Here is a 26,408-nt window from a genome sequence, read left to right on the forward strand (position 1 = left end):
TACCATCAACTGTGGAAAAATCTCTCCTCCCAGCTTCCTCACTAATTCACTCTTAAATTTGCATCTCCTTTTCTGCTGGCCCTTCTCCCATCACTACTTTGAACGGTTACACTGCACCCTGTCCTCTGCTTTTGGCAGTCTCGTTCCCAGAAAGACACTTGCTATCTCCCTCCCATGCTGTTCCCCCGGTACTGTCGCCACCATCGCTCCCTAGACAGAAGGGTGCAAACTTATGTGCAACTGATGCATGACTACTCTAACCATTCATTGCAAGATCTGGCTCAACCAGGACAAAAGCAGCAACATCATAATAGTATTACTGTGTTCAATTTCCCTTCTAAATCGCACACTATCCTGATAAGCCATCTATCGCCATTCCTTCATTGATGGTCTGTCAAAATCTTGGAATTCTCTGCCTAACATCTTTGTCGGAGCACCATCACCACAGGGACTGTGGAGGATCAATAAGGAGTCCCAACAGCATTTTCTCAAGGCAACTAGAGATGGTCAATAAATGCATCCATGCTAGCATTGCTTAAATCCCGAGAACAATTAAAAAAAAAAAAATCACCATGCCTTACTCTTCTCAGTTAGAAATGCTTACGACTCCAGGATCATCCTGGAGGGCAAGGACAACCCATGGCTCCTCTTCTCCATGATCAACCACTTCCTCAAACTCCTTTCTTCCAATTCGCCACTTTTTGTGAAAATGATATTGTAGTGTCCGTGTGTAGATAAAGACAGGAGTTGGTTCATAGGTATTTACTAAGCAAGTCTGGGGGGGGGGGGTTCTAAAGGATATACACAATACACAGGCTTATATAGCCCAAGTGGCAATTACCGGCATTACGCACACCTGGGGCTCTTAAAGGCACATACACCACAATTCCTCCCCTTCTAGCTAACTAGTACATCATATTTTAAGTAATTATTAATTACATGTTATATGCAAAATAATATACATTGCTGTATTAATTAATTATAAGTTAGTCTCTCAGGAGGCTTCCTGACTCGGTCCGGATAACGCCTCGGGGGTGTAGTAGTTTCTGGTGGTGTAGTAGGTTCTTCTGGCAAGGCTGATTCGGCTTGAAGGCCAGTGTCGGGTTCATCGGGTTCCAGTATCACCGGATCGGAGGTAGATATGGGTATCTCTACTTCATCGTTAGATGTATAGCGTGGTGGTGTAGGTTGTCCCTTTTCGGATGACTTGATGATTTGGTCAGCATGGCGCCTTACTATGCTGTCTCCGATGTCCACGGTATACATCAGTGGTCCTAGTCGTGTGCAGATAGTTCCAGGCTGCCATTTCTCGGTACGGTAGTCCCGGACCAAAACCGGTTGGCCTATCTGGAAGGCCCTAGTTGGCCTTTCATTCATGCCCTGAAACTGCCGGTTCTCCACGTCCCTTCGGATGTTGGGCTTGACCAAATCCAGCCGGCATCTTAGGTTTCTATTGTAGAACATCATGGCAGGAGTTTGGTTTGTAACCATATGTGTTGCATTCCTATATGCAAATAAGAAGTTATCCACCTTGTGCTGAAGTTTTATGTCTTCATTACCCATGGCCTTTATGGCCTTCTTGAAGGTCTGGACAAACCTTTCAGCCAATCCATTGGTGGTGGGATGGTATGGGGCGGACATGTAGTGCTTTACCCCATTGTTCTTTAAGAACTTTCTGAATTCTTCGGACACAAATTGCGGTCCATTATCAGAACATATCTGTTCCGGCAGCCCATTCCTGGCAAATATGGTCCTTAATACTGTGATGGTTTTTTCCGTGGTGGTGGAGGACATCTTTATTACCTCCGGCCACTTGGAGTGTGCATCAACTGCGATTAAGAACATTGAGTCCATAAATGGACCAGCAAAGTCGATGTGCACCCTTTGCCAGGGAGATGAGGGCCACTCCCATGGATGTAGAGGGGCCTGTGGCGGAGCATTTTGGACCTTCTGGCATCCTAGGCAGCTCTTGGTCATGTCTTCGATGTCTCCATCGATACCTGGCCACCATACAAACGCCCTAGCTAGGTTCTTCATTTTCACTCCACCCAGATGCCCCTCGTGAAGCTCCTTTAGCACTTTATCCTGGAGTTTGGGTGGAATCACCACTCTGGATCCACACATCAAGGTTCCTCGGCACACTGACAGCTGTTCTCTTCTTTGCGAGAATGCTGGCAACAGTGGTTCGCCATGTGCTGGCCATTCCTTCATTGTTAAATCGTAGACCCGTGAGAGAGTAGGGTCATTTCTGGTCTCCCTTTCAATGGCAGAATTTGTCACCGGTAGACATTCCACTAGGGTAGAGTGGAATATCTCTACTGGGTCTACTGTAGGTGCCTCTTCTATCGTTGGCAACGGCAGGCGCGATAACCCGTCAGCATTCCCATGCTGTTTTGACCCTTTGTATTCCTAGAAAAAGGGACCACCTCTGTAGTCTTTGTGCCGTCATAATGGGGACACCTTTCTTAGGGGAGAATATGGAGAATATGGAGATGAGGGGTTGATGGTCAGTCAGCAAGGTAAATTTTTGTCCGTGTAGGTAATGGTTGAATTTCTTCACTCCCCATACTAGGCTGAGTGCTTCCCTGTCTATCTGGGAATAGTTACGCTCAGCTGAGTTCAATGAGCGTGACGCAAAAGCTATCGGCCGTTCCGAGCCACCAGGGAATCTATGGGACAATACCGTTCCTATGCCGTAAGGGGATGCATCGCACGCCAGTCTGATTGGTAGTGATGGGTTGTAATGAGCCAAAACTTTCTCGGATGTGATTAAGTCTTTACATTTATGGAAGGCACGTTTACAGTCTTCGTTCCATTTCCAAATCACTCCTGTGTGTAGAAGATCATTAAGAGGGTGTAGAATAGTTGATAAGTTCGGTAAAAATTTATGATAGTAATTTATTAATCCCAGGAATGACCTCAATTGTGAAACATTTTCAGGTGCTGGGGCTTTTATAACTGCTTCAATTTTTTCAGGTGACTTATGCAACCCTTCCTTATTAATTATGTGGCCACAATATGATATCTGATTTTGGAAAAATTCGCACTTGGGGCGATTTGCTCGTAGGCCCCGTTCTTTCAGCCTAGTGAGCACCTGCTCCAAATTGGCAAGGTGCTCGTTGTCGTTTTCTCCTGTTATAAGGATGTCGTCTAGGTAGCATTGAGTCCCCGGAATCCCTTGCAGGACTTGCTCCATAGCTCTTTGCCAGATAGCTGGAGCTGATGCTACTCCAAAAACCAGTCGATTGTACTGGTACAGGCCTTTGTGTGTGTTTATTGTGAGATACTTTTTAGAGGTCTCCTCAACCTCCATCTGTAGATATGCCTGTGCCAAGTCAATTTTTGTGAAACGTTTTCCTCCGGATAGTGAGGCGAAAATATCTTCTATCCTCGGAAGAGGATACTGTACCGTGTGAAGGACCGGGTTTACAGTCACCTTAAAGTCCCCACAGATGCGAATTTTTCTCTGTTCCTCAGAGTTATTTTTCAATGCTTTTTTCATGACTGGAACGATGGGTGTTGCCCATTCGCTCCAATCTATTTTGGATAATACGCCTGCCTTTTCCAAATTCTCCAGCTCTGCCTCGACTGCCGGACGTATTGCGTATGGCACCGGTCTTGCCTTAAAATTTTTTGGAATTGCTGCATCTTCCACTTTTATTGAGGCGGTGATGCCTTTCAAGGTTCCTAGTTTCTCTTGAAACGCTTCTTTGGCGTTGGCCAAGATGTCTTTTAATCGTTCAGGTATGATGTCATCATTGTTTTTTTTCCTTACTGGTCACCGTCAGTGCCCGAATGGAGTGCCAGTCTAAACGTATCTTCCTTATCCATTCACGTCCCAACAACGGTGGACCACCATCTTGTAGAATGTATAAATACAACTTTTGTATTTCTTTGCCGTTGTATACCACAGGCACCTTTATTTTTCCTTTGGGGTATACTTTCTGCCCCGTATATGTTTTTAAGATAATGGATGTGTCTTTTAGAGGTACAGGTAGACTATCCTTTATCCGAAAACCTCGGGACCAGCCGAGTTTCGGATAAAGGAGAATTTCGGATTTCGGAAGGTGGGTCGGCGGGGGTCCGCGGGGGGGTCGGCGGGGGGGTCGCGCGCACGACTTACGCTGACGCTCAGCGTAAGTCAGTCGGGGCCGGCGGGGGGGTTGTCGGGGCTGGCGGGGTCGGCGGTTGTCGGGGCCGGCGGGGTCCGCGGGGGGGTCCGCGGGGGGGTCGGCGGTTGTCGGGGCTGGCGGTTGTCGGGGCCGGCGGGGTCCGCGGGGGGGTCGGCGGTTGTCGGGGCCGGCGGGGTCCGCGGGGGGGTCGGCGGTTGTCGGGGCTGGCGGGGTCGGCGGTTGTCGGGGCCGGCAGGGTCGGCGGGGGGTCGTGCGCACGACTTACCCTTTATCCGAACTTCCGAAACCGGAACCCTCTAAAAACCGAAGGTTTTTTCGTTCGTACGCACGACTTACGCTGAACGAAAAAACCTTCGGTTTTTAGAGGGTTTCGGTTTTCGGAAGTCCGGATAAAGGGTAGTCTACCTGTATATGCGAAAATAGCCTCTCGTAATCTCGTCGATTTATTACGGTTAGAGCTGATCCTGTATCTAGCTCCATTTTAACTGGGGACCCTGCTATTATGAGGGTAACCCAAATGGTCTGGTAATCTTCATTGGCAATTACATTATGTAATTTGAGAGAGCTTAGTCTCTTGTTCCCGGAGTCGCTATCGCTCTTCTGGTCTTTGGAGCTACTGTCCGTCATCATTTGTACCTTTCTGTGCTTTTCCTTATTGATTCTTTTCCCGTTAGTGGATTTTTTATTTTCAGATCGGCATACACGTGGAATGTGTCCCATCTTTCCGCATCGCCTGCATGCTTTTTCTTTGAACCAGCAATCCCTCTGGTCATGGTTGGATCTGCCGCAGCGATAACATTTCTCGAAACCCCGTGTCATTTCATGGGTGCCGAAGTCCTGTGGCCTTTGCTGTATCTTTGCCGCTCCTATTGCACTGAAAGCCTTGTCCAGTGTTAAATCTTTTCCAGAAGATACCTTTTTTTGTGTTTCTACACTTAGGGAATCGCAGATGAATTTGTCTTGCAGAGAATCTGCCAGTCCTGCCTCGAATTGGCAGTGTAGGGTATCAACAATCTCCTCAAAATTTTTGTCCATCGGTTCGGCTGGAGTGATTAAGTTGCGTAACAGCTTGTATGTTTCTGCGCCCATTAGATCCAGAAGCACTGAAGCTTTTTTTTCATCTTCTATTCCATTTGCGGTGCAAAACACCTCCACTCTTTCTACATATGTGGTCCAATCCTCTATCTTGTTATCAAAAACATCAATATTGCCAAAGTTAGGCTCTGTTTCGTTATCAAAAGCATCAATATTGCCAGACTTAGGCATTTCAAAAAAAAAGATATGGCGCTTCCCGCGCTTTTTTTTTTCTCTCTGTAGCAACGATATGGCGCTTCCTGTGCTTTCCCGCTGCTGCTACCAATAACAACGCTGTTTTACTGTGGTTTCCGTTTATTCACTGTTGGAGACTCGTTCCCGACGGAGGTCTAAACGCTGACCTGCTTGCCGCGCTGGCCGTCTCCCGAGTGCACCCTCCCAGTCCGTTATTGCTTGCCTCCGATTTCGCTGTCTGTCTCAGCTGTAGAGCTCGCCGCTGGAGCCCCAGCCTGACGCCCAGGAAGGATTAGCGCAGTACCTGCCACCAGCTTGGCCAGCTGGTGAAACCACAGTTTCTATTACTTCCTTGAGTCTTCTGGACGCTGGAGGAATCGATGTCCTTGAGGTGCTGCCGAATTGCAGGTAAGTCCGTTTCCACTTCGTCACCACTGTAGTGTCCGTGTGTAGATAAAGACACTGAAGACAGGAGTTGGTTCATAGGTATTTACTAAGCAAGTCTGGGGGGGGGGGGTTCTAAAGGATATACACAATACACAGGCTTATATAGCCCAAGTGGCAATTACCGGCATTACGCACACCTGGGGCTCTTAAAGGCACATACACCACAATTGCTCTTAAAGGCACATACACCACAGATATTCTGTTCATTCATACTTTAAGCTGATTTATTTAACATATATTGATTTACATTTGCCCTCCTCTCACTACAGTGCTTATCAGTCTGCCTTCTGAAAGATAGAAGACATGAATGAGGGGCACGTGCAAGTGCACAGAATCCAGAACACACATCCAGAGGTCTTCCTGTCAGAGCCCCCGGGTCATGCCGTATAAGTAGATATTAGTCAATAAAGGTATACTACTGAGTGTAGGGGACCTGAGGTCGTCTTATGGGAGTGACCAAGGATGCTGAACATCTGGGAATGCCTAATGCAGACCCAAACAATGATATAAATTCTACTGAGTTTATTAACATTTACAAAATACTCCTGTTATAGTCAGAAAACTGGATGAGAAGCCATAAGCTACCATTTACACTTGCATGGCCTTACTCAACTCAAACTTTGTTGCTTGTGATTAGGCCATCCTAACTCATGAGATATAAAATATATCTCACATTTCTTTATTCAATACTTTTGCTATCTGTAATGCCTTTCCTGGTTTATGCATGAATGTCTTCTGCAAATTTCAGGAGAACCTCTGAGCCTTCTTGTTGGTCATTACATGGCTGATAATCTAATCTTTAAAATCCATTGCACTGTTGTACTTCAGGTGTCAGAACCCCACATTATGGAGCACTAAGCCCTATGAAGCACTTGATGCATACTGCACTTAGTAAAGTGCCCCAGAAGTGTTTATAGTGCTAGGTTCACTAAGGTCCCCAAAATATTTAACTTAGACCTGAATACTACACTTGTTCTTGACTCTCTATGTGCAATGCCACAGCAGGTTGACTAATACAACTATAAAATTAAAGTATACAAAACATTTTATATAAGAATCAGGACAGAATGTGTGACTCGGAAATGGGGATTGAATTATATTTGCACCCTGTGATGCGAATATGCCTTCCCCTCTAATTCTACATTACCTGAAGAGTACACTTGGTCTTGACTTTCTGGCTGCAAAGCCATGGAAGATCGACTAATCTTAATAATAATTACCAATAATATCTGGATGTGTGACATTATTTTAGTACTCAGATTGAAGGCTCTGCAGGCATAGTAAAATTAACGGTTAGAGAGTAAGTAGTGTGATCAGATTGTGTGACATTATTTTAATACCCACATTGAACCGTCAATATTGGCATTGCTTATAATTATTGGTGACATTGGAATGTCTGATATTGCTTTGAAACTTGCAACAACCCCCTATATTATTAATAATAACATTACCAAGAATGACTGAGGTTATTAAAATGTATAACATTACTTTAAATAACAACAATTTTCCAAACAACCAAAGAGACTCACTCAGACTTGTGAAGTGCCCACCTGCTTACAGTAGAAAGGTGTTGTTGCTGGGCCGCTGTAGTTAAACATTAACATGTTGATGAAGTGCACGAGGATGCTGGGAGCGGTTTCAGACTCAGACACGGTGAACCTGCACCACTTGAAGATTATCAAGAAGACCAAGTAGCCGAACAGAGCAGTCAAGAAAATGACCTCTGGGATAAACTTCAGGAAAATGTTGTTAAGTTCCTTAAAGCAACTGAAAGTAAATGCAGAAATTCTTAAGTGAGTAAATCTGAATTAGTCACAATCATCCATTTTTTGTTACAGAATCACTGATATTCTGTTACTAAGTGAAGAGAATGTTTATGAAGTTGTACCTGTCATTACGGTCAATGTAAAGCTGCAGAAATCTATACTTTTAAAATTGTATTTATGAAGTATTAAACTATAAAATACATTTCATTTCCAAACAGAGGGGCAGATTTTCAGCTTTACTGCCTGGGCATTATGCATTGCATAGGCAGAGTGCAGAAAAGGAAATATGGTGGGGAAGATTGCACATACCTTACAGAAGCTGCCGGATATTTCTTCCTTCCATTAATTTCAAGGAAAGGAAAATCCTTCCCCTCCCCCAGCAGATTTTCTTTTCTCTGCTCCACCCAGATGTTGTTCAATGCCCAGGTAGTAAAGATGAAAACTAGTCCTAATGTCCGAATATTGGAACAGAGACTCAGGATAATTGCCAGTCCAGCTGAAATGCAATGGGAGCTTTGCTTTATGGTATCGGTCTAATGACTCAAAGGTCTCCTTGTAAAAAATAGCTTAAGGGCATTCTGCTGACAAATGATGCTTCTGATATCATCTTCCAAAATTCTATAGACTCTGGCACAGTTCCCATGGATTGGAGGGTAGCTAATGTAACCCCACTATTTCAAAAAGGTGGTAGAGAGAAAACGGGAAATTACAGACCGGTAAGCCTGACATCGGTAGTGGGGAAAATGCTAGAGTCCATTATAAAAGATGTAATAGCAGAGCACTTGGAATACAGTGACAGGATCGGACAAAGTCAACATGGATTTACAAAAGGTAAATCGTGCTTGACTAATCTACTGGAATTTTTTGAGGATGTAACTGGTAAAATAGATAAGGGAGAACCAGTGGATGTGGTGTATCTGGACTTTCAGAAGGCCTTCAATAAGGCCCTGCATAGGAGATTAGCATGTAAAGTTAAGGCACATGGGATTGGGGGCAAGGTATTGACTTGGATAGAGAACTGGTTGGCAGACAGAAAGCAAAGAGTTGGAATAAACGGGTCTTTTTCCGAGTGGCAGGCAGTGACTAGTGGGGTACCGCAGGGATCGGTCCTTGGACCCCAGCTATTCACAATCACAGAAATCACAGAAACCCCACAGTGCAGATAGAGGCCATTTCGGCCCATCGAGCCTGCACCGACACATATCCCACCCTATCCCCGTAACCCCACGTATTTAATCCCCCTAACACTAAGGGTCAATTTATCATAGCCAATCAACCTAACCCGCACATCTTTGGACTGTGGGAGGAAATCGGAGCACCCGGAGGAAACCCACGCAAACACGGGGAGAATGTGCAAACTCCACACAGACAGTCACCCGAGGCCGGATTCGAACCCGGGTCCCTGGCGCTGTGAGGCAACAGTGCTAACCACTATGCCACCGTGCTGCCAATATATATTAATTATCTAGACAAGGGAACTAGATGTAATATCTCCCAATTTGCAGATGACACAAAGCTGGGTGGGAGTGTGTGCTGGGAGGTGGATGCCGAGAAACTCCAGGATGATTTGGATAGGATGGGTGATTGGGCAAAAACATGGCAGATGCAATATAACGTGGATAAATGTGAGGTTATCCACTTTGGTGGCAAAAACAGGAAGGCAGATTATTATCTGAATGGCAATAGATTGGGAGAAGGGGAAGTGCAACGAGACCTGGGTGTCCTTGTGCACCAGTCGCTGAAGGTAAGCATGCAGGTGCACCAGGCGGTTAAGAAGGCAAATGATATGTTGGCCTTCATAGCGAGAGGGTTTGAGTACAGGAACAAGGATGTCTTGCTGCAGTTGTACAGGGCCTTGGTGCGACCACATCTTCAATTCAATTTCAATTTTATTTGTCACATAACCAAATACAAGAAGTGAAATCCAGTCAGTGAAATGCTTTTTTCTTAACGAGCCGAGCGCACCAAGCAGCAAAGGACACTTAGCTGCCTGGTACGCACGGAGCCCGCAAGGACGCCTTTCCCGCACTCCTGCCGTATTGTGTGCAGTTTTGGTCGCCTTATCTGAGGAAGGATGTTCTTGCCATGGAAGGAGTGCAGCGAAGATTCACCAGGCTGATACCTGGGATGGCAGGAATGACGTATGAGGAGAGATTGGGACGATTGGGCTTGTACTCGCTGGAGTTTAGAAGAATGAGAGGGGATCTTATTGAAACTTATAAAATTCTGACAGGACTGGACAGACTAGATGTAGGAAGGATGTTCCCGATGGTCTGGGAGTCCAGAACCATGGGTCACAGTCTAAGGATAAGGGGTAGGCCATTTAGGACAGAAATGAGGAGGAATTTCTTCACCCAGAGAGTGGTGAACCTGTGGAATTCTCTACCACAGAAGGCAGTAGAGGCCAATTCATTAAATATATTCAAGAAGGAGTTGGATATATTTCTTAAGGCTAAAGGGATCAAGGGGTATGGGGAGAAAGCAGGGACCGGGTACTGAAATTGGATGATCAGCCATGATCGCATTGAATAGTGGAGCAGGCTCGAGGAGCCGAATGGCCTACTCCTACTCCTATCTTCTATGTTTCTATGTTTCTAGGCTCTGCCTTACTTTCTACTCTTATTTCTACCAGCTGCAAATATACCATCTAACACAGTCTTCTTGCTCCTTACTTCCCCACTGTGATGAAAACAATACTAATCATATTGGGGTCAAAAATCCAATGTGTGGTGGAAAGGCAATCCTGCTGCACCTGTGAGCTCCACACCTCAGCCTGCAGAATATCCGGAGTCAGAGTGGAGTCAGCTAGTTGAAATTTCTCTGGTGGGTGCCCGTGCCAATATGGATGCAACATGAGTAGGGCGGGGCATAGAATGCAGAGGTTCAAAGTCAATTGGGGCAAACCAGAGTAACCGGCATATGCCAGCATACAAACGCAAGATAAAAAGAGATACATGGAGAAGAACAAAACGGAGACAACAGAGATTTTTTTTATAGACACGATGGAAGGCCCAGGCCTTGAAAATCCTCAGGACCGACATCCACTGGTGCTTTCCAACAGTGACCCTGCCAGAGTTCGTGGGGCTGGTGGAAGGGAACCTCATTTGCACTGGGCAGGTGAGCGTAAATGCCACTGCAGTCACGACTCCAGCACCCGCCTGTCCCATGGAGCTGGAAAGCCGACATCTGCTCACCATTGGAGGGGCCTGAGGGGGGAGGGGGGCGCGGGTGGGCTTGCTCACAGCCCTCTCCCAGCCATGCCTCCTTTTGCTCCGTGTGTAAGGAGGCTGATGAAGATGAAAAAAAAATGGTACCTTTCTTCCGAGGAGCCAGGCCGCTCATCAGGCCTGAACCTCCCCCAGATGTGACCATCTTCGTCCATCAGGGGGTCGGTATGTGCCATGTCTCTCGGCATACTGGTCTCCTGTATCGCACTAGGTGCAGAATGAGCCAGCGAAGTGAGAACTCCCGGTGTAGGTATTCCCCTCCCATGGTTCCACCCTCAATGACATTTACCTTGTAAGGGATGAATGGAGGTTCCATCCCATAGAAAGGATGTTGGAGCATCCTGGAAATGGCAGAGGGCTGCAGGTTCAGCCGGTGTCCCACTGGAGTTATGGCTGGAGACTGGCAGAAACCTTGTGGATATATGGGACCTAAACATGAGGTGATACCTTGTTAAATAGGTGAGCTAAGGAGGAGACTTGAATGAAAAGACAGAACCCTCAGTGAAGCTGAAGAACTGCTCAGCAAGATAGCATATAGGTTATATGCAGTAGTGATCTGACTGATAATAATTTGAGGGCTCTGTGCTATTGCTCTTTATGGTAAGGAGATGGTAAGGAGACCTACATCAGAATGCTGTTCATAGACTACAGCTCAGCATTCAACACTATCGTCCCCAACAAGCTGGCCTCCAAACTCTTGGCCTGAACACTTCCCTCTGCAACTGGACCCTGGACTTCCTAACAAACAGACCCCAGTCTGTCAAATTAGGTAACCACACCTCACCCCCCTGACCCTGAACACAGGGGCCCCACAAGGATGTGTGCTGAGCCCCCTCCTCTACTCCCTCTTCACCCACGACTGCGTGGCTGTTAATGGTTCCAACACCATCATCAAGTTTGCGGATGACACCACGGTAGTAGGCCAGATCACCAACAACGATGAGTCAGCCTACAGGGAGGAGGCCCAGCATCTCGTGAAGTGGTGCGCCGATAACAACCTGGCCCTTAACACCAAGAAAACAAAAGAAATCATTGTGGACTTCAGGAAGTCCAAAGGCGGAAGCCACACCCCCATCCACATCAATAGGGCTGTGGTGGAAAGGGTGGACAGCTTTAAGTTCCTCGGAGTCCACATCACGGAAGACCTCTCCTGGTCCCTCAACACCTCCTCTCTGGTGAAGAAGGCCCAGCAGCGCCTATATTTCTTAAGGAGGCTGAAGGGATGTAATCTGTCACCTCTGATCCTCTCTAACTTTTACCGCTGCACTATAGAGAGCATCCTGACAAACTGTATCACAGTATGGTATGGCAGCTGTAGCTACTATGACCGGAAAGCCCTGCAGCGGGTAGTCAAAACTGCCCAACGCATTACCGGCACCCGGCTACCGACCACAGAGCACATATACCAGAAACGCTGTCTACGGAGGTCACGGTCCATCATCAAAGACCCTACCCACCCCAGCCACAGTCTGTTCGCCCTCCTACCATCTGGGAGATGCTACAGATGCATTTGCACCCGTACGACCAGATTTAGGAACAGCTTCTTTCCCAGGGCTGTCATCCTACTGAACTCCACAAATAAACTCTAAAGCCTGCACATCTGCCAATGCACTTTATTATGGTCATATTTATGTTAATATACTACAAGCCAAATGTATGTTGAATGTTTAAATGTCTTAATCCAAATGTACACTCTCGGGAGCCGCAAGCCTACATTTCGTTGTACTGCACTTGTGCACTAACAATGACAATAAAAGTTGATTTGATTTTTTGATTTGATTTATGTAATGCTAAATCCTGCAGGCATGTGGATTATGTGGAATTTAATATTTGTATGCAAAATAAAAGTTCACCTAGTTAATACCTGCTCGGTGTGGGAAACACAGCTAATAAATTAGAGGAGTTATATCTCAAATTGTGATTAAGCAGAATCAGCATGTGGTGCCAGTGTCCTTCAACTGGAATGGCAGTTAAGTAAAAGGAACTTTTGAAAAATCTGTCTTATCAACACTAGGTGGAAACCATTCACCGCGAGTATGCAACAAGCTTTAACTCAGTGACAACACCAACATTATTTTCTCTTGGAGAGGTCAGTGCTGGCGAGTGAAACATTTTCCCACTTTTGACACCCAAGTCAGGTAGTTCATGAATTAGGTATTAGATAAAGCTCCTTCTATTCTACCTCAGCACTGTGCCTCTAACCCTTAGAATAGTATCCCTGCCCACTCTACCAGTGTGAAGCTTTTTGTTTTCAAATCCTGCCATCCTTGTGACCTATCTGAGTTCGACTAACAAGCGATGGCCAATTTTGATATATCAATCCACAATGGACTGCCCTAACTGATTTGCTTATGAATTTTCTAGGCATCAGAGGGCGGAGATTTTTGCTTAGTTAGTCTGCTGTCAATTCAGATCTAGGCCCAAGAGATGAAAAGACAGCTTGCCACCCTTTGCGCAATTCAGCAACTCCCCCTTCAGCAGTAAGTATTTTGAACAGATAATTATTCAGCTGCTTTTTTCAAATAGAGCTTCATCAATATCTTCAGCAGTCTGTAATTTATTTTTTAAATTATAGATGGTTATAGACCAAGAGATGAGAATTATGCCTTTACATAATGTAGCCAGGGCTGTACACTCACATGTGGTTCAATAAACTTAGTGTGACTCCAAAAAGCATGTGAACAACCCCCAGGAATACTGACATCTTCATCTTGTAGGAGTTCAGGAATGTTAGCTTATTTACAGCAATGTTCCAGATCTGAGAATAAATAAGAATGAAGATTTTGGGCCATAAAGAATATTTGGATGATGAATATACAAAAAATGGATGAGAGTAGCAGTTTTTAAGGTTCAGGCCCAAATTGCAGGACACTACCAGAATTAAAAGCAGTACAAGTGATGAGTTTTTTTTAATTTGTTTTTTTATGGGATGTGGGTGTCGCTGGCAAGGCCAGCATTTATTGCCCACCCCTCATTGTCCTTGAGAAGGTGGTGGTGAGCCGCCTTCTTGAACCGCTGCAGTCCGTGTGGTGAAGGTACTCCCACAGTGCTGTTGGGGAAGGAGTTCCAGGATTTTGACCCAGCGACGATGAAGGATCGACGATATACTTCTAAGTCAGGATGGTGTATGACTTGGAGGGGAACTTGGAGGTGTTCCCATGCACCTGCTGCCCTTGTCCTTCTAGGTAGAAGAGGTCACGGGTTTGGGAGGTGCTGCTGAAGAAGCCTTGGCGAGTTGCTGCAGTGTATCTTGTAGATGGTACACACTGCAGCCACGGTACGCCGGTGGTGGAGGGAGTGAATGTTTAAGGTGGTGGATGGGGTGCCAATCAAGCGGGCTGCTTTGTTTTGGATGGTGTCGAGCTTCTTGAGTGCTGTTGGAGCTGCACTCACCCAGGCAAGTGGAGAGTATTCCATCACACTCCTGACTTGTGCCTTGTAGAAGGTGGAAAGGCTTTGGGGAGTCAGGAGGTGAGACACTCGCCGCAGAATACCTAGCCTCTGACCTGCTCTTGTTGCCACAGTATTTATGTGGCTGGTCCAGTTAAGTTTCTGGTCAATGGCGACCCCCAGGATGTTGATGGTGGGGGATTCGGTGATGGTAATGCCGTTGAATGTGAAGGGGAGATGGTTAAACTCTCGCTTGTTGGAGATAGTCATTGCCTGGCTCTTCTGTGGCAACTAAAGAGGCACTGTTTAGGTGACATCAAAGTGAGGTTTTAAAAGGTGCTGAAAGGAATGAGTTAGAAAGGAAATAGAAACAAAAATGCTGCAAACAAACAGCAGGTCAGGCATCTGTAGAGAGAGGAAGGTAGGATTAATGCTTTAGGGTAATGTACTTTTGTCAAGGGTTCTAATGACAGTAACATTAACCCTGCCTGCCTCTCTCCACAGATGCTGCCTGACTTGCTGAGTGTTTCTTGCATTTTCTGTTTTTATTTCAGATATGCAGCATCTGCAGTATTTTGCTTTGCGATTTAGATTAGGAGATGGAAGGTTAATCTTGATTTGAAGACAGTGAGGTTGTAGGGAGGAGGAAGAGCATATGGAATTGCATTCTTAGAGCTTAGGAAAAACAAGAGAGGACAATTCAGAGATCACAGTAGTAATGTTAGAATAGATTGATACAAGAAAGGTTTTGATGGAGGGACAGAGGTTGGAGCCTGCAGGAGCTTAATGCCACTTACTGGGTCAATGCCAAATGGATAGGGTTTTCCTGAAAACACTCCGAGCACCGCAGGGTTCAACTGGAGTATGGCTGACCTCTGTAACGTTTCATTACTGAAAATAATTTGTAGACATGAACATCATCAAAATCAATACCTGACCCTACAATTACTAAAAGTACATTAACTCAGCCACTTTGAAGCCAACTACATTATTTTCACAAAATTATACATTTGAATTTTACAAAGGTTTATAAAAAATATCTTTTAAAAGAGTTATAATAACTGATAGAGCCATAGAACCATAGAATTTTAAAACACAGAAGGAATGCATTCAGTCCATGTGACCGTGCTGGAGCAAATAAATATATATTTATATAGCAATGCAATAATTTGTATTGCCTGAACTGGGTTTTTATTTTATAATATTTCTATAGTGTTAAATTCTGCTGGTTATCTTAATGTTAAGTTAACAGAAATGAAACTAGACTGGCTGCCATCGTAATCTGAAGTGCTATTTAGCTACTCCAAGAGGGAGTCACTTCGGAGACATACCAGCATCAAAACTACTGTTTATGCACTTTTCTGTAGCTTGGAAACAATGAAAGGACCCCAGGAACCCAGTCAGCTGAAATGGTTAGAAATTAACAGGCATAATATAAGGTTGAGGGGTGGTCTAACTATCAGGTTAAAAGCCAGTTATTTTCTGGGTTAATCAAACATTGAGAGATATGTTATTTGCTCACAGTTCTAAGAGTGGGTCCAACAAGAGGCCCTTGGTGATTGACAGCTTAGCAGGCTGAACCCTTGACCACACAGACTTAAGACATGTCACAGAGAAGATTCTCTCTCTGTGCCTCTGCCTCTGTCTCTCTCTCCAATTCCAATTCCAATTCCAATTCAAATGCTTTATTGGCATGAAACTCTATCTCCTAGATACAAAAAGAGCTTTGAGGTTAGCAGAAATGTGCTTGCATTTTAAAGGTGTGAATTGGCTGGCTTTGGAATAGCTTGGATTGAAAGTCAGCCTATGCCTAAGTGTTAAGTAAGGTTGCATCTTAGTTAGGAGCATTGGAAATTGACTGATATCACTGTGAAAATTGTATTCTACTTGTTCATGTACCTTAACAAAATAAACCAGTTTGTTGGCTTGAAATAGTGCCTCAAGGGGTGATCCAATTGAGGTGTCGAAGATGATTAAAGGATTTAATAGGGTAGATAGCGAGAAACTATTTCCTCTGATGGGCAGTCCGGAACAAGAGGTCATAACCTCAAAATTAGAGCTAGGCAGTTCAGGGGTGATGCCAGGAAGCACTTCTTCACACAAAGGCTAGTGGACATCTGGAACACTCTCCCCCAAAAAGCTGTTGAGGCTGGGTCAATTGAAAAGTTCAAAACTGAGATTGATAATTTTTTGTTAGGTAAGGGTATTAATGGTTATGGAACCAAGGTGGGTAGATGGAGTTAAGATACCGCCATTATCTAATTGAATGACAGAACAGGCTCAAAGGGCTGTAGCTTACTCATGTTCATGTGTTCCTTTTCTTGATAGAACCATTTTCAGTATGCTTTCCCTGAAGAGAGGAGAATGCATATGGTGGCAGTGTAATATTTCAGTAGTTGGTCTACAGATCAAGGGTTTCATTTGGGTTATCCCATTGTTTAACAAGGTATTTGCTCATAAAGGGTACTCCGGTTACAGGAGTGATTGGTGATGCTGAACCTGAAAGAATATCTAACTAAAGTACAAAAATTGTGACCACAGTATTAATAAATTGTAAAAAAACCAGTTTGTTGATCTATGAGTAGGTTTCACATTACTTTGCAAGAATCCTTATACAGTTCAAGGGCATTCTCATGTGACAAACTCACTTCCAATGTCCATTTGGCTGGAACATAGCTCTGACATTCCAGGCTGATCCAAAGAGGTTGAAAGCTTTGGAGAAGCAGTCATTGTATATGAGACCAGTGTAGATTGAGAAGAGTCCCATTAGCAGAACAATGTAACGTCCATCACACAAAATGCTTAAAATCTAAACAAAGTAAAGATTATTTCATTTATTAATTGTGATGCAAATGAAATGATTCAGTTCAACATTACAAATGTTAATATTTTTATATTTTATAAAATAAGATCATTTTTAAATATTGTACATTCCTACTAATTAATATATTTCAGATCTCATTAATCAATATTTAACAAGTGTTCATCAATTAAGTATTTGAGAACTGAAATTAAAATTAATTATAAATTAAAAATCTAAAAATTTTAGATTCTGACCTCCTATAACAGTGTGATAGGGTGGATGTTAGTTATTCTGTTGTGTAGACTTCCTTTTATTTTATCATTTGCTAGGATGATTATTTGGTGAAAGAAAACACTTACCTCATTACTCATCTTTTTGTTTCTATGGTGTTTTTCGTACAAGATCATCCCCAGAGCCATTATCGCCAAGATTAGTCCGTGTCCACAGTCACCAAACATGATGGCGAAAACAAAAGGGAATGTGATGATGCTATAAGGGGCTTCATGGGGACAAAAGAGCAACTTCAGTACTTGTTAATCAGCAGTATTTAAAGAACGATTTTTGAGGTCTGTCCAAAGAAAAAAACTTTATTTATATAGCATCTTTCCCATCCCCAGTGCCTTACAGTCATGAATTACCTTTGAAGAGTAATCACTTGTTTTGTAGGCAAAAATGGCAGCCAATTTTCACAAAGCAATGAGATGAATGACCAGTTCATCTGTTTTTGGTGATATTGGTTGAGGGATAAATGTTGGACATGGCAACTCCCCTGCTGTCCTTCAAATGGTGCGATGGGACCTTTTACATCCACCTGAGTGAGCAGACGGGGCCTTGGTTTAAAGAAGTCACAACCAAGAATGTAATACTCACTCAGTGACAGAGATAGATTATGTGTGCAGATTCTGGAGTGGGGCTGGAACCCATGACCTTCTGACGCAGCTGATACTAAATAATCACATCACATCAGCCAGACATGCTGTTTGTGGTATTTTCATAAAGCTGCCATCATCGTAATAAAATCTGCAAACCTAGAAATTACTGTTGGTGGCTGAATGCTTAGCAGGTTTGTATGACATTCCTCTGCCCACAATTTAGCACTGACATTAATCTGCTTATTTTAAATGGTTTAATGTCTCTGCTAAAATAGCAGAAAAAGGAATGTTGTACCAGCTCATTGAGTACTTGTCAATTAATATCTGCAATGATCATTTCTAAGCTACAGAAAATAACCTGGAATCATTTCTTCATCACAAAGAAGTTTGCTGTAAAAAAAAAATCAAATTGCAAGTTATGTAGCGCCTTTTATCAAAACAAAGTCCCAAGGTTCTTCACAGATAGGTATAAGCAAAACTGATGGCGAGCTAGTAAGGAAGATGTTAGAAGGGTGACGACAGCTTGACTAAAGAGACAGGTTTTCAGCAGGTTTTATGAAGAGAGAGATGGGGAGATGGAGAGGATTAGGGAAAGAATTCCAGAGAGCAGGGCCCAGGCGGCCAAAGGCTGTGGTGAGGCGAAAGGATGGCAGATGCATAAAAGGCTAGAATCAAAGTAATGAAGTGTTTGGAGGGTGCTATGGGGGATAGATTTCTCATTGTGCCCATTTTCTGGATGGAAAACAGAGGCAAAAAGGACTATGTTTGTGGCACAATGTCCCATGCCCCAAGGATGACGGAAAAACATCCGACCGGGTTGGGTGATATTCAGACTTCCCTGATGGCTGCCTAAAACAGGCATTAGGCCCTTCGACTATGTTAGTGAGGGTTTTAATGTGTTAGTCTTGGCTCAGTGGTTGCACTCTCGCCTCTGAGTCAGAAGGTTATGAGCTCAAGTCCTGAGCACATAAACCAGTCAGACACTTCAGTGCAGTAGTGAGGGAAAGCTGCACAGATGGAAGCGCTATTAGAAATGCAAGTTCTTCTTTTCTTTAATGCCTGTTTATGGACCTTTCCAAAGAAATTCGTCAGTGTTGAGTAGAGCTGGCACTGGCCTGCTTCACCCAGTTTCTTGGATTGCAATACAGCCAAACAAGTGGTCCTTAAAGGAACCACTAAAGGCTTGCACCAAAACGTAAGTCAATCTTAATAATCTTACCTTTATGTGGAGCTGGGGGAGCTGACGTGCTCCTCCTGGATCTACAGCAAGCCACTGCCGGCCTAGGCTAGCTTCCCTTCTATTATCCTCCTTTCGTCTGGCCCAAATTGGTCCTGGGCAATCGGTGAGCTGGCCTCTGGATGTGCGACAGGCGCTGGCAGGGTTAAGGTCAAGGTGGGTAGATGAATTAAGATACAGATCAGCCATGATCTACTTGAATGGTGGAAGAGGCTCGAGGGATGAATGGCCCACTCCTCTTCCTATGTTCCGATGTCTTGCATCCATTTGAACCTGTTGACTCAGTGACGAGTTCTACTCAATCAAGCTGACATTTCAGTATTTCAGTCGCCTCAAACATTTTTCTTCACTTTTTTCCTGCTGGCATTAGGGTCTCCTGTCCCATAGAATGGAATTTTAACCCCCAAAAATGGGTGGGTTTGGGTCGTGTGGGAAGTGAAAATTTTTAAATTCTCAAACCCAAACCCAACCCGCCTCAACCACCCCCCCACTTCCGGTTTCAACGGAGGCGGGATGGTGGGCAGGCACCCAACCAGCTCACTGGTCTTTCTCCATTTTAGGTTTTACCCTGGCCAGCCGGGTTTCCTGGGCTCTGGGAAACCTGGCAGCTAAAGGGGGGCGAGGACTGCTGCGTGGAACAGGCAAGTGCCTTTCCAGCACTACTTGTGTGCCAGAAGGAGCAGAAGTGCTTCCCCTCAGCCCATCAAGCTAACCTGATTCCCTTACCGTGATCGGACCCTCCCCCCCATGCCCCGATCTCCCCCCCGAGCCACGATCTCCCCGAACAACTCTTTCTGATCTCTCCCTCCCTCCTCTGTACTCACGGGTGCAACCTCTGATCTCCCCACGACCCTTCTGATCACAGCCCTCCGACCCACTGATCTCCGCCCTCCAACTCTTCCGATCTCCCACCCAACCCTTCCGATCTCTTCCCCCGACCCTTCTGATCTACCCTTATCCCCGACACCGGCCTCCAACCTATCTAACCCCCGACACCAATCCTTCCGCTCTCCCCCCACCCCTACCGATCCCAACCCTACCGATCTCCCCCCGACATCGGCCTCCGATTTCCCCCCACCTCGTCCTTCTAATCCCTCCCTCCCTTCTGTCTGCTCCCCGGCTGCAGCCTGGTGCTGAAGGCCTACCGGCCCAACAGCCAGCCAGCCTCTCAATCTGGCTGGCTGTGGCTGGGAACCAGAGGCGAAAAATATTAATCAGGTCCTGCCGTTAAATTCAGCAGAACCTGAGGGAAACCCATTCTTCCGGGTGTCCCAAATGCAAAACTGCACACCCCGCTCCCTCCCCGCCTCCCTGTTAATATCGGGGCCATTGTGTCAATTGTGCAAAGTTTTATCTTGCTTCAAGTACCATTACCCCCACCAATGGATTTACCAATGGGAATACCACATCTGTTGTGTTTGGAGGAAGAAGGGTAAGAATTTCCACTTGAGTTATGCCAGTTTCCCAGTGTAAGTGATGGGCGCTGTATAACATGTTTGTCCATATATGGCCGCCTAGTTTGTGGGGGGGTGGGGGTGATGATGAAGATGATGGCTTTGGTCTTCGCCATGTTGAGTTGGAGGAAGTTTAGGCTCACTGAAGACCGGAAATCAGACAAGAAAGCAGTTCCAGATAAATTAAAAATTTAGCTCTGACCAGTTCCTGGAACCCTCCTCTTGCTTGTTTCTCTACCAGAGGCCCATTCCTGACCTGAGGCATTCAGCACTGCTGCCTCGCTCTCCCATCTGCTGTCTCCATTTGCGACGTTGGCCGCACTTTACTTTTGAAATGCTGGCGTGATGGCAGCACACTGCCTCTGAAAATGAGACCGCAGGAGAGGGAGGCGTTGTTCTGGCATTTCAAAAGTAAAGTATGGCTGAAGCCATGAAGATTAGACAGTGGGGATGGCGGGCGGGGGTTGGGGAGGGTGGGCGGGCGGAAGGTGCGGCATTGGTGTGGCATTTCGAAAGTTAAAAGCGATTAAAGCTGTGAAGACTATTCAGAAGGATTGCATTAGTGAGCCAGGCTGGCTGGCTTGTGGTGTTGATCTGTCACAGAGGATTAATGGTCATTGGACGTCTCTTATATTATGGATTATGTTAGGTGCTCATTTCTTTTGCTGATGAATTGTCCTGTTTATACTGCAGATCACATCTGATGACATTTTCACTGGCCAGTGGCTAGAATTAAAATGGTGGAGCCAATGTAAGTGTCGATGGGGGCAGTCATTTGATTGCCACGAGAGACACCCAGGGAATTACCTCTTCCCGTGGCACAGACTGATTGTTTACCCGACAGCATTATCTCTGATGGCGCTCTTGCCATCTGTGGCAAACCCGTAATATAAAGGAGTGTGACACAGGTGCTGAAACTGACAGATGTACTGATGGTGACACTGGCCCTGACACTGCCCTTGACATTAACACTGCTGCAGCTGCTCCATCAATGACTGGATAGTGTGTGCTGGGTTAAAACCCCTGATTTTTCTGCAGTCGTTACTCATTTCTTTTTTGAACTATTTGAAATTGACATATTTCATCAGCTATTTGTGAAAGTAAAGCCTTTTAAATCTACCATGATGAGAAAATAACCAAAAAGCCTTGAACGAGAAGGGCACATTTGAACCTCACACAGCCAACAATCTCCTGATCCATAGCCTTATCAGACACCTTATTTACTGCAGCTATTAATTCAAATCTGTTTCAGTCAGTTATTTAATTACAAATCTAGCAATTGACTGATTCAGTTCAGTCACATACAATTTGGCTAATGTGTTTTTATGACTGGTGGCACTATACAGAGAAGCTAGTTAAAATTAAATGTATTCTCCTCTGATTTATAACAAAAGTGCTTTTGCATAACAACTTGCAAACTCATCTCCATCGTGCAACAAACAAAAGTAAACACTGTTACACGTTTCCATTTCACCACAAACAGCAAATCAGCCCTTATTCAATTTGTGAGCAGGTTGTTGTGGTTATTAGGGGACTGTCGTAAAATACAACAATTGTTGCAACAAATGTAATTATGTACTGCAATGTGCTGCAACCATCTATTTCAAATTCTCCATCTTGCTGCTGATTCTGAGGATCAATTTGAAATCCCTCTTGGCCTCGTTCACGTCTCTTACACAGAAATATAACAGCCTACAATTTGATTGATTTTTTCCTATTTTTTTTGTGGCTGCATGTCAAATGTAAAAGGTAGGCTCTCACAAAGAGCTGGTAAAAATCTGCAATTGGGCACTCCTTTCCCGACTTTGTATTATTGCAGTAATTATTTTTAAAAAGATTAAAGTGATATAATAGCCAGAAGTGGATGATCCATATCGGCCTCCTCTTGAGGTCCCCACCATCACAGAAGCCAGTTTTCAGCCAATTCGATTCACTCCACGAGATATCAAAAAACGGCTGAGCACACTGGATATAGCAAAGGCTATGGGCCCCAACAACATCCCGGCTGTCGTGCTGAAGACTTGTGCTCCAAAACTAGCCCTGCCGCTAGCCAAGCTGTTCCAGTACAGCTACAATACTGGCATCTATCTGACAATGTGGAAAACTGCCCAGGTATGTCCTGTCCACAATAAGCAGGACAAATCCAACATGGCCAATTATCGCCCCATCAGTCTACTTTCAATCATCAGCAAAGTGATGGAAGGTGTCATTGACAGTGCTATCAAGTGCCACTTACTCACCAATAACCTGCTCACTGATGCCCAGTTTGGGTTCTGCCAAGACAACTCGGCTCCCGACCTCATTACAGCCTTAGTCCAAACATGGACAAAGGAGCTGTATTCCAGAGGTGAGGTGAGAGTGACTGCCCTTGACATCAAGGCAACATTTGACCGAGTCTGGCATCAAGGAGCCCTAGTAAAACTGAAGTCAATGGGAATCGGGGGGAAAACTCTCCACTGGCTGGAGTCATACCTAGTACAAAGGAAGATGGTTGTGGTGGTTGGAGGTCAATCATCACAGCCCCAGGACATCGCTGCAGGAGTTCCTCGGGGCAGTGTCCTAGGCCCATCCATTTTCAGCTGCTTCATCAATGACCTTCCCTCCAACATAGGTCAGAAATGGGGATGTTCACTGATGACTGCACAGTGTTCAGTGCCATTCACAACTCCTCAGATAATGAAGCAGTCCATGCCTGCATGCAACAAGACCTGGACGACGTTCAGGCCTGGGTTGATAAGTGGCAGGTAACATTCGCACCACACAAGAGCCAGGTAATGACTATCTCCAACAAGCGAGAGTCTAACCTCTGCCCCTTGACATTCAACAGCATTACCATCACTGAATCCCCCACCATCAATATCCTGGGGGTTACCATTGACCAGAAACTTAACTGGACCAGCCACATAAATACTGTGGCAACAAGAGCAGGTCAGAGGCTGGGTATTCTGTGGCGAGTGTCTCGCTTCCTGACTCCTCAAAGCCTTTCCACCATCTACAAGGCACAAGTCAGGAGTGTGATGGAATACTCTCCACTTACCTGGATGAGTGCAGCTCCAATAACACTCAAGGAGCTCAACACTATCCAGGAAAAAGCAGCCCACTTGATTGCCACCCCATCCACCACCTTAAACATTCACTCCCTCCACCACCGATGTACCGTGGCTGCAGTGTGTACCATCTACAAGATGCACTGCAGCAACTTGCCAAGACTTCTTCGGCAGCACCTCCCAAACCCGTGACCTCTTCCACCTAGAAGGACAAGGGCAGCAGGCGCATGGGAACACCACCACCTCCAAGATCTCCTCCAAGTTACACACCATCCTGACTTGGAAATATATCGCCGATCCTTCTTCGTCGCTGGGTCAAAATCCTGGAACTCCCTCCCTAACAGCACTGTGGGAGTACCTTCACCACACAGACTGCAACGGTTCAAGACCACCACCACCACCTTTGTTGTGTCTGTGTGTTGATAGAGACACTGAAGACAGGAGTTGGTTTCATAGGTGTTTACTAAACAAAGTCTGGAGGGGAACTAACTGATACAACACAATATACAGGCTTATATAGCCCGAGTGGCCATTACCGGCATTACAGTACACATGGGGCTCTTAAAGGCACATACACTACAATTCCTCCCCTTTTAGCCAACCAGCACATAATATTTTAAGTAATTATTAATTACATGTTACAAGAAAAATAATCTACAAATTGCTGCAGTTAATTAATTATAAGTCAGTCTCTCTGGAGGCTTCCTGACTCGGTCTGGATAACGCCTCGGTGGTGTAGTAGTTTCTGGTGGTGTAGTAGGTTCTTTTGGCAAGGCTGATTCGGCTTGAATGCCAGTGTCGGGTTCATCGGGTTCCAGTATCACTGGATCGGAGGTAGATATGGGTATCTCTACTTCATCGTTAGGCGTATAGAGTTGTGGTGTAGGTTGTCCCTTTTCGGATGACTCTATGATTTGGTCAGCATGGCACCTTATTATGCTTTCTCCGATGTCCACGGTATACATCAGCGGTCCTAGTCGTGTGCAGATAGTTCCAGGCTGCCATTTCTCGGTACGGTAGTCCCGGGCCAAAACCTGTTGACCTATCTGGAAGGTTCTAGTTGGCCTTTCATTCATGCCTTGAAATTGCTGGTTCTCCACGTCCCTTCTGATGTTGGGCTTGATCAAATCCAGCCGGCATCTTAGGCTTCTATTGAAGAACATCATGGCGGGAGTTTGGTTTGTAACCATATGTTGCATTCCTGTATGCGAACAAGAAGTTAGCCACCTTGTGCTGAAGTTTTATGTCTTCATTACCCATGGCCTTTATGGCCTTCTTGAAGGTCTGGACAAACCTTTCAGCCAATCCATTGGTGGCGGGATGGTATGGGGCGGACGTGTAGTGCTTAACCCCATTGTTTTTTAAGAACTTCCTGAATTCTTCGGACATAAATTGCGGTCCATTATCAGAACAGATCTGTTCCAGCAGCCCAATCCTGGCAAATATGGTCCTTAATACTGTGATGGATTTTTCCGTGGTGGTGGAGGACATCTTTATTACCTCCGGCCACTTGGAGTGTGCATCAACCGCGATTAAGAACATTGAGTCCATAAATGGACCAGCAAAGTCGATGTGTACCCTTTGCCAGGGAGATGAGGGCCACTCCCATGGATGTAGAGGGGCTTGGGGTGGAGCGTTTTGGACCTTCTGGCATCCTAGGCAGCTCTTGGTCATTTCTTCGATGTCTCTATCGATACCTGGCCACCATACAAACGCCCTGGCTAGGTTCTTCATTTTCACTCCACCCAGATGCCCCTCGTGAAGCTCCTTTAGAACTTTATCCTGGAGTTTGGGTGGAATCACCACTCTGGATCCACACATCAAGGTTCCTCGGCACACTGACAGCTGTTCTCTTCTTTGCGAGAATGCTGGCAACAGTGGTTCGCCATGTGCTGGCCATCCCTTTACTGTTAAATCGTAGATTCGTGAGAGAGTCGGGTCATTTCTAGTTTCCCTTTCAATGGCAGAATTTGTTACTGGTAGACATTCGACTATGGTAGAGTGGAAAATCTCCACTGGTTCTACGGTATGTGCTTCTTCTACCATTGGCAATGGTAGGCGCGTTAACCCATCAGCATTCCCATGTTGTTTTGATCCTTTGTATTCTATGTTGTATTGGTGTGCCCCTAGAAAAAGGGACCACCTCTGTAGCCTTTGCGCTGTCATAATGGGAACATCCTTTTTAGGGTTGAATATGGAGATGAGGGGTTGATGGTCAGTCAACAAGGTAAATTTTTGTCCGTGTAGGTAATGGTTGAATTTCTTCACTCCCCATACCAGGCTGAGTGCTTCCCTGTCGATTTGGGCATAGTTACGCTCAGCTGAGTTCAATGAACGTGACGCAAAAGCTATCGGCCGTTCCGAGCCATCAGGGAATTTATGCGATAATACTGCTCCTACGCCGTAAGGGGATGCATCGCACGCCAGTCTGATTGGCAGTGATGGGTTGTAATGAGCCAAAACTTCTTTGGATGTGATTAAGTCTTTGCATTTATGGAAGGCTCGTTTACAGTCTTCGCTCCATTTCCAAATTACTCCTGTTTGTAGCAGTTCATTAAGAGGGTGTAGAAGAGTTGATAAGTTCGGTAAAAATTTATGATAGTAATTTATTAATCCCAGGAACGACCTTAATTGTGAAACATTTTCAGGTGCTGGGGCTTTTATGACCACTTCAATTTTTTCAGGTGACTTATGCAACCCTTCCTTATTAATTATGTGGCCACAATATGATATTTGATTTTGGAAAAATTCGCACTTGGGGCG

General features: G+C 45.2%; 1 pseudogene; it reads right to left on the reverse strand.

The window, feature by feature from the left end:
* Positions 1–26,408, reverse strand: part of LOC147117198 (V-type proton ATPase 116 kDa subunit a 1-like) — a 261,476-nt pseudogene that overhangs the window by 30,523 nt on the left and 204,545 nt on the right.

The sequence above is a fragment of the Somniosus microcephalus genome, chromosome 5, assembly GCF_052327205.1.
Source record: "Somniosus microcephalus isolate GS21.2 chromosome 5, FLI_Smic_1.0, whole genome shotgun sequence".
NCBI lineage: Eukaryota > Metazoa > Chordata > Chondrichthyes > Squaliformes > Somniosidae > Somniosus > Somniosus microcephalus.